Source organism: Physeter macrocephalus, chromosome 17 (assembly GCF_002837175.3).
Source record: "Physeter macrocephalus isolate SW-GA chromosome 17, ASM283717v5, whole genome shotgun sequence".
Taxonomy (NCBI): Eukaryota; Metazoa; Chordata; class Mammalia; order Artiodactyla; family Physeteridae; genus Physeter; species Physeter macrocephalus.
Window position 1 is genome coordinate 6433795 of NC_041230.1, and position 10400 is coordinate 6444194.

A 10400-nucleotide genomic window follows, 5' to 3' on the forward strand; every position below is an offset into this window, starting at 1 on the left:
AAAAAAATGAACAACGCCATTTTCATGACTATAGGTGAGTCTAGAAATAATCATATGTTAAGTAAGTCAATAGTTTATGATATATATCCTATGATATAATTTATAGATGTTATCTTAAGATTCCTACCAATGAACATATTTCCAAAGGAAAAGACACTCAGAGACGTATAAAACAAACTAATGGTTAAGCAAAATGAAAGGTGGGAGGATGGATAAATTAGGATTATGGCTTTAATATACATACACTAATGCATGTTATATGTATATAAACATATAACATATAAAATATATAAATTATATAATCACTAATACATATAAATTATATAATCACCAAATACCTACCAAATACCAAGGGAGGTCTACTCAACACTCTGTAATAACCTACATGGTAACAGGATCCAAAGATGAACAGATATATGTATGAAAAAGTGATCAGAATCAGTACACCCAGAGAATCACAACACTCTAATAAAATTTACCCCAATAAAAAACATAAAATAAATTTTAAAAACAAACATAAGTAGGAGACATAAGCTTTTGGGAGTTTGTCCTGGAACATTCCACTACAATTTGCAACCTAGGAACACAACTTCCAGGAAGGCTCTCCTGCCCTTGTAACCAAAGCTGGGAATGTAGAAATCTGCCGCCTTGTGGCCAATTCCCACAACAGCAGCTTTAATCACAGTGCTATTAGTCACTTAATATTCACAAGGACTTCAGGGCTTTAAATGACACCTGGCCTCAAAAAATATATCCTGCGATCAGGAATGGACATTATTATGCAAAACAGTAGAAAATCTGGAGAAGACAATTTCAAGAGGTAAATTTCCTCACAGTGTTTTTTTTAAAGTACATGAAAAAATGTTCAACATCAAGAATTATTAGGGACATGCAAATTTAAACTACAAAAAGTTATCACCTCACAATAGTCTGAATGGCCATCAGAAAAAAATGTCTGCAAACAATAAATGCTGAATGGGTTTCCGAGAATGGATACCCTCCTATGCTGTTGCTGGGATGTAAACTGGTAACAGCCACTAATCAGAACGGAATGAAGGTGCCTTTAAAAGTAACAATTGAGCTACTATGTGATCCTGCCAAACCACTTATGGGCCTGTAACCCGAGAACACAATTCACAAAGACACAGGTACCCAAAAGTGCTCTTCAGCGATACTTACAATAGCCAGACATGGATGCAAGCAAAATGTCCATGTACAGATGAATGGACAAAGAAGAAGTGGTACATGTACACAATCGAATATTAGCCATGGAAAAGATGAACTCTGATAAGAAATAAAAATTAATTTAAACAAGAAGTAATGTGACACAAAATTTTGGGTATTTTTCCTGGCACTTTACACTCTAATTTACAACCTAGGAAGAGGCGTTCCACTAAGCCTCTGTTTTCCCTAGCAATCAAGTTGAGTATGAATAAATTCCGCTGCCTTGTTGCCCTTTCCTGCAACTGCAACTTTAAAAACAATGCTTATGGGTACTTAATATTCACAAGGACTGTTGAGCTGTAAATGACACCCACAATCAGGAAACGTCCAGGGGTAAGTAAGCAAAATAAATTCCAAAGGAACAGACTTTCAAGATCCTATTTCAAAGGTAAACTTTACACTGTTTAAAAGAAAAGCACTTGAAAAGATGCTCTAATTCCTGTATTATTAGCGTCATGGAAATCAAAACTACAATGAGGGATCACTTCCCATGAGTAAGAATAGCCATCATCGAAAAGTCTACAAACAATAAATACTTGAGAGGTTGTAGAAAAAGGGAACCCTCTTATGCTGATGTTGGGATCTAACGTGGTAACAGCCACTATAAATAACAATATGGAGGTGCCTTTACAAGGTAAAATTAGAGGTACCATATGATCCAGCAATCCCACTCCCAGGCATATAACAGGAGAAAACCAGAATTGGAAAACACACATGCACCCATATGTGTACCACAGCACAATTTACAATGTCTAAGACATGGAAGCAACCGAAATATCCATCAGCAGATGGATGAAGAAGTGGTACATGTTCACAGTGAAATATTACTCAGAAACGAAAAAGAATGAAGGAATGCCTTTTGCAGCATCATGGATAGAATTAGAGATAATCATACTAAGTGAAGTAAGTCAGAAAGAGAAAGTCAAATATCATATGAAACTACTTAGAGCTGAAATTTAAAAATTGATACCAATGAACTAATTTACAAAAGAGAAACAGGGAATTTCCAGGTGGTCCAATGGTTAAGAATCTGAGCTTCCAATTCAGGGGGCATGGGTTCTATCCCTGGTGTTGGGAGAACTAATATCACACATGCCTCGCAGTACAGCCAAAAAAATAAAATAAGAGAGAGAGAAACAGACTCACAGACTTAGAAAACAAACTTATGGTTACCCAGTGAGAAAGGTGCGTGGAAGGAATAAATCAGGAGGCTGGGAAAATATTTACACACTAATACATATAACATAGGTGATCAACAAGGACCTACTGTATAACAAAGGGAAGTCTACTCAACACTCTCTAATAGCCCATATGGGAAAAGAATCTGAAGATGAATAGACATATGAATATACATAACTGAACTAGATTCTGTACGCCCACCATAAACAGAATGTTTTAAATCAACTTTACTCCAAACAAAAAGAAGAATTAAATGAAAAAAAAAAAAAGAAGTAACAAAACAGAAGATTTTGGATGTTTGTTCTGCCACAGCCCACACTAATTTACAATCAGGAGCCCGTCTGCCACAGTGGGTCTTGTTACCCAGGTAACCAGAGAAGGGCATGAAGGAAATCCTACTGCATCTGCCCATTCCAACAGCAGCAACTTTAAAACATGTGTTTACAGGCACTTAATATTCACAAGGATTGCCAGGGTGTAAATGACACCTGCCCTTAACAAATGTCCTGTGGTAGTTATCGAACAGAAATTCAAAATAGTCAGACTTTCAAAAAGCCAATGTCAACTGTAACTTTTACTCACAGTGTTTTAAAAAAACACATGCAAAGATGCTCAACATCTCGAATTATTAGACACATGCAAATCAAAACTACAACAAGGTATCACCTCGCACAGTCAGAGTGGCCATCATCAAAAAGTTTACATATCATAAATGCTAGAGAGGACATGGAGAAAAGGGAACCCTCCTATGCTGTTGGGGAGATGTAAGCTGGTAACAGCCACTATAAAGCACAGTATGGAGATGCCTTTAAAAAGTAAAAATAGAGCTACCATATCATCCAGCAGTCCTACTTCTGGGCGTACATCTGCAGAAAGCCAGAATTCAAAAAGACAAATGCACCCAAACCCAAACATGCACTGCAGCACTATTTACAATAACCAAGACATGGAGGCAACCAAAATGTCCATCAACAGATGAATGGATAATGAAGAAGTGGTACATGTACACAATCAAATATTACTCAGAAGTGAAAAAGCATGATCATCTCTAGGTCCATTCCTCTTGCTGCAAATGGCATTATTTCATTCTAAGTGAAGTAAGTCAGATAGAAAAAGACAAATATCATATGATATCACTTAGAGTGGAGTCTAAAAAATGATAGAAATGAACAAATTTATAAAACAGAAACAAACCAATAGATTTCAGATATAATTCAGGCAGAAAAATTTATAAATCTGTTACCAATCACTAAATATCAACCTGAAAAATTTAAGCAATAAATAACATTGTAAAGGTATTAATTCTCACCCAAATTAACCTTTACCAGGCATTAGCAAACTAAACCTGGAGATCACATCCAGCCTATCACCTTCTTTTGTAAATTAAATGGAATGAATGACCCACAAGAAAACCCATAATGAGATGTCATGTCACACCTCTCAACATGGCTATTATTCCAAAGTCTACAAATATGAAATGTTGTTCATGACATGGAGAAGGGATTCCTAGTACACCGTTGGTGAGATTGTAAATTAGTACACCCACTATGAAAAGAATATGGAGGTCCTGAAAAAAGCTAAAAGTAGAACTACCATATTAGCCAACAATTCACTGCTTGGTATATGTCCAAAGAAAATGAAGACACCAATTTGACAAGATACATGCATCCCAACGTTCATAGCAGCATTATTTGAAATTGCCAACATATGGAAGCAAACTAAATGTCCATCAACAGATGAGTGGATAAAGAAGATGTGGTATGTATACACAATAAACTATTACTCAGCCATTAAAAAGGATCAAATTCTGCCACTTGCAACAACATGGATAGGCCTAGAATATTTATACCTCCTTAAATAAGTTAGAGAAAACAAATACTCTATGTTCTCACTTCTCTGTAGAATCTACAAATGCAAGAAAGGAATGTATATAACAAAACAGAAATAGACTCAAACAATGAACTAATTTACAAGACAGAAACAGGGACTTTCCAGTAGGTCCAATGGTTAAGAATCTGAGCTTCCAATTCAGGGAGCATGGGTTCTATCCCTGGTGTTGGGAGAACTAATACCACGCATGCCTCGCAGTACAGCCAAAAAAATAAAATAAGAGAGAGAGAAACAGACTCACAGACTTAGAAAACAAACTTATGGTTACCCAGTGAGAAAGGTGCATGGAAGGAATAAATCAGGAGGCTGGAAAATATTTACACACTAATACATATAACATAGATGATCCACACGGACCTACTGTATAACAAAGGGAAGTCTACTCAACACTCTCTAATAGCCCATATGGGGAAAGAATCTGAAGATGAATAGACATATGAATATACATAACTGAACTAGATTCTGTACGCCTACCACAAACAGAATGTTTTAAATCAACTTTACTCCAATAAAAAAGAAAAATTAAATTAAAACAAGAAGTAACAAAACAGAAGATTTTGGGTGTTTGTTCTGCCACAGCTCACACTAATTTACATTCCAGGAGCCTATCTTCCACAGTGGGTCTTGTTACCCAGGTAACCAGAGAGGGGCATGAAGGAAATCCTACTGCATCTGCCCATTCCAACAGCAGCAACTTTAAAACATGTGTTTGCAGGCACTTAATATTCACAAGGATTGCCAGGGTGTAAATGACACCTGTCCTTAACAAATGTCCTGTGGTAGTTATCGAACAGAAATTGAAAATAGTCAGACTTTCAAAAGGTCAATGTCAACTGTAACTTTTACTCACAGTGTTTTTAAAAAAACACATGCAAAGATGCTCAACATCTCGAATTATTAGACACATGCAAATCAAAACTACAACAAGCTATCAACTCACACAGTCAGAATGGTCATCATCAAAAAGTTTACAAACCATAAATGCTCGAGAGGACATGGAGAAAAGGGAACCCTCCCATGCTGTTGGTGAGATGTAAGCTGGTAACAGCCACTATAAAGCACAGTATGGAGATGCCTTTAAAAAGTAAAAATAGAGCTACCATATCATCCAGCAGTCCTACTTCTGGGCGTACATCTGCAGAAAGCCAGAATTCAAAAAGACAAATACAACCAAACCCAAACATGCACTGCAGCACTATTTACAATTGCCAAGACATGGAGGCAACCAAAATGTCCATCAACAGATGAATGGATAATGAAGAAGTGGTACATGTACACAATCAAATATTACTCAGAAGTGAAAAAGCATGATCATCTCTAGGTCCATTCCTCTTGCTGCAAATGGCATTATTTCATTCTAAGTGAAGTAAGTCAGATAGAAAAAGACAAATATCATATGATATCACTTAGAGTGGAGTCTAAAAAATGATAGAAATGAACAAATTTATAAAACAGAAACAAACCAATAGATTTCAGATATCCTTCAGGCAGAAAAATTTATAAATCTGTTACCAATCACTAAATGTCGACCTGAAAAATTTAAGCAATAAATAACATTGTAAATGTATTAATTCTCCCCCAAATTAACCTATACCAGGCATTAGCAAACTAAACCTGGAGATCACATCCAGCCTATCACCTTCTTTTGTAAATTAAATGGAATGAATGACCCACAAGAAAACCCATAATGAGATGTCATGTCACACCTCTCAACATGGCTATTATTCCAAAGTCAACAAATATGAAATGTTTTTCATGACATGGAGAAGGGATTCCTAGTACACTGTTGGTGGGATTGTAAATTAGTACACCCACTATGAAAAGAATATGGAGGTCCTGAAAAAAGCTAAAAGTAGAACTACCATATTAGCCAACAATTCACTGCTTGGTATATGTCCAAAGAAAATGAAGACACCAATTTGACAAGATACATGCATCCCAACGTTCATAGCAGCATTATTTGAAATTGCCAACATATGGAAGCAAACTAAATGTCCATCAACAGATGAGTGGAAAAAGAAGATGTGGTATGTATACACAATAGACTATCACTCAGCCATTAAAAAGGATCAAATTCTGCCACTTGCAACAACTTGGATAGGCCTAGAATATTTATACATCCTTAAATAAGTTAGAGAAAAACAAATACTCTATGTTCTCACTTCTCTGTAGAATCTAAAAATTCAAGAAAGGAATGTATATAACAAAACAGAAATAAACTCACAGATAACAAATTAGTGGTTACTGGTGGGGCGAGTGAAGTGGAGAGGGAAAGACAGTAGTTTGTTTCTCTAAATCCAATACCCCTATGGATGAAATAAACAAACAAGGATATATAGTACAACACAGGGAAATATAGCCATTATTTTGTAATCACTTTAGTGGAGCATGATCTATAAAAGTAGTCAATCCATATATTGTACCCCTGAGACTAAGGTAATATTGTAAATCAACTATACTAAAAATAGTTGATCCATATATTGTACCCCTGAGACTAATGTAATATTGTAAATCAACTATACTTCAATTTAAATAATCCACAGCATGGCTGAATGGATTAAAGAAAGTTCCATTATACTGTGTACAAGCGATTCATGTTAACTTCTAATCCATATATAGCATCAAATTGAATGATTGGAAAAAAAGATACTCCATGAAAATGATACTTGCCTGACTAGTCTATTATCAGGCAAAAAAGACTTGAAGTCAAACCTCTCAAAGGAAAGAAGGTTATCATATAACGATAAATGGATTAATTCATCAAGAAATCATGACAAATATAAATATGTAGGTATCCAGCTTTGGAGCCTCTCAACATATAAAGAATATATTAACCCACCTGATGGGGAAAATGTGCAGAAATGAAATAATGGTAAGAAACATCTATACCCAACTTTCAACACTGTATAGATCATCTGGACAGAATATCAATCTGGAAACACTGAACTTGAACATACACTTGATATCAAATGAACCTAACATACATCTATAGCATATTCCACTCAACAGCAGCAAACTTTCCATTCTTCTTAAGTACACATAGAACATTGCCTAGGGTAGATCCTATGTTAAGCCACAAAACAAGTCTTCAAAAATCCAAGAATATTGAAATCATATCAAGGATTATTTACAAACACAATGATATGAAACTGAAATTCAATATTAAAAAGAATAATTGAACATTCAAGAACACTTAGAAATTGAACAGTAAGCTTCTGGCGCCTTCCCTGGTGGCGCAGTGGTTGAGAATCCACCTGGTAATACAGGGGACACGTGTTCGAGCCCTGGTCTGGGAAGATCCCACATGCCACGGAGCAACTAAGCCCGTGTGCAACAGCTACTGAGCCTGTGCTCTAGAGCCCATGAGCCAGAACTACTGAGCCCACGTGCCACAACTATGGAAGCCCACACGCCTACAGCCCATGCTCCACAATGAGAGAAGCCACTGCAATGAGAAGCCCGTGCACTGCAACAAAGAGTAGCCCCCGCTCTCCACAACTAGAGAAAGCCCATGTGCAGAAATGATCACCCAACGCAGCCAAAAATACATAAATAAAATGAATAAATTTATATTAAAAAATAAGCTTCTGAATAGCCAATGCATACAGGAATAAATCAAAAGGGAAATTTAAAAGAAATCTTAAAGCAAACAAAATTGGAAACACAAAGTACCTCAATTTATGGAATACAGGAAGAAGACTGCAATTAAAAGAGTTATGTTTACAGTAATAAATACATATATTTTCAAAGAATTCTTGTGAGAGGATCAAGATGATAGAGTAGGAAGATACTGAGCTCCCCTCCTGCCACAGACACACCCAAATTACAACATTATCTCTGAAGACTAGCAGGGATCGTTTTCCACAACTAAAGATATAAGGAAGGAGAAACCACAAGGCAGGTAGGAGGACTGGAAACACAGTCTAATTGGAACCCACACGTGGAGCACAGTGAGCAGGAGCACAGGAGCACAGCTGGAAGATATCACAATTGCATAGGTCCTCCACATGGAGGGATGGGTCTGAGCCTGGCATCAGGCTGCTCAGCCCAGGGTTCTTGCACTGGAAGAAAAGAACACAGCAGGTCTGGCTTTGAAAACCTGCAGGGCTTATTTTCAGGAAAGCTGGAGTCTAAAGAAAACTGAGACTTTGCTCTCATAGGGCACACACAAATCTCACATGTTCTCAGTCCCTGTGCAGAGCCAGTAGTGTGAAAGACACCTGTGTCAGACCCACTTGCTAATCTTGGAGAGCTTCTTGGAAAGGCAAGAGGCAGCTGGGACTCCCGCTAGGAACTGAGACATTGGCAAGCAACATTTTAGAGTCTTCCCTGGAACTGATTAGAATCAGGGGCCTGCCCCATTTTCCACCATGCCCATAGCACTCCTGCACCAGAAGGCCTCACAACTGGACACACTGGGGGCCTACCCTGTCCGCCTGTGCACCTGAAGCACCACACAGCCATCCATAATGGAGGGCCGCCTTGGCTATCAGCACACCCACAGCAATCACATACTGCAGGGACTCACAGCCATCTAGGCCAGGGTCCAACACTGCCTACCAGCTTGTCTACAGCAGTTGGCCCTGCTGTAAGAGAAAGGTGTGTGCAGCCCACACAGGGGACACGCCTGGAGCATGTGGCTCTGCTGGCCAGAGGACAATGTGCTGCTGGGCCCTATCAGTCATCTCCTATATAAGGCCACTTCTCTGAGACCCGGGAATGTAACAACCTGAAGCTAATGAATAGAAATGCACAGAGAATTAGGAAACGTAAGGAAATAGCGGAATATGTTACAAATGAAATAACAAGACACGACATCAGAAAAGGAACTGAATAAAACAGGGATAAGCATTCTACCCGATAAGAAAAGTGATTATAAAGATGCTCACCCAAGTCAGGAGAAGAATAGATGGACATAGTGAGAATTTCAACAAAGAGTAATATGTCATATGTCAAAAAGAACCAAAGAGTGAACAATACAATAAAAGAGATTAAACACACAAACACACACACACACACACACACACGAGCACGTGAAAATCACCCAAACTGAATAACACAAAGAAAAAACAATTAAGACTATAGGTAAAGAGACCTCTGAGATATCAAGAATGTTAACATGAGCATTGCAGGGGGCCCAGAACGAGGAGAAGAGAGAAACAGGCAGAGAACTTATTAGACAATATAGTAACTGATAACTTTCCTAACCTGGGGAAGGAAACACACTTCCAGGTCCAGGAAGCACAGAGTCCCAAACAAGATGAAGACAAACAGGTCCACACCAAGACATATTATAAAGCGCCAAAAATCTTAAAATTTAAAGAGGGATCACAGAAGCAGTGAAATAAAAGGGTCTACTTATGTTCAAGGTATTCACATAAGACTGTCAGAAGACTTCTCAGCAGAATTTGCAGACTAGGAAGGAATGATAGGGTATATTCAATGGGCTAAAAAGAAAAAGCCTACAACAGGAATATTCTACCAGCAAGATTATGATTCAGAATGGAAGGAGAGGGCTTCCCTGATGGCACAGTGGTTGAAAATCTGCCTGCCAATGCAGGGGACATGGGTTCAATCCCTGATCCAGGAAGATCCCACATGCCACAGAGCAACTAAGCCTGTGTGCCACAACTACTGAGCCTGTGCTCTAGAGCCCATGAACCACAACTACTGAGCCCACGAGCCACAACTACTGAAGCCTGAGCACCTAGAGTCCATGTTCCACAACAAGAAGAGCCACCACAATGAGAAGCCTGTGCACCACAACGAAGAGTAGCCTCCACTTGCCACAACTAGAGAAGAGCCCACACACTGCAATGAACACCTAACGCAGCCAAAAATAAATAAATAAATAAATTTATGGAAGAACAAGGGAATTGAAGGAGAGATCAAGAGTTTCTCAGACTAGCAAAAGCTAAAAGAGTTCATCACTAATAAACCAGCCTTATAAGCAATGTTGAAGGAATTTACTTAAGCTTAAAAGAAGTATCACTAATTATTGATAGTAACAAGAAAACAAACAAAAGTAAAAATCTCACTGCAAAAAGTATACATAGAGTAAGGGTAGTAGATCAAACATTTATTTAGCTTCTGTAAAGAATATAAGA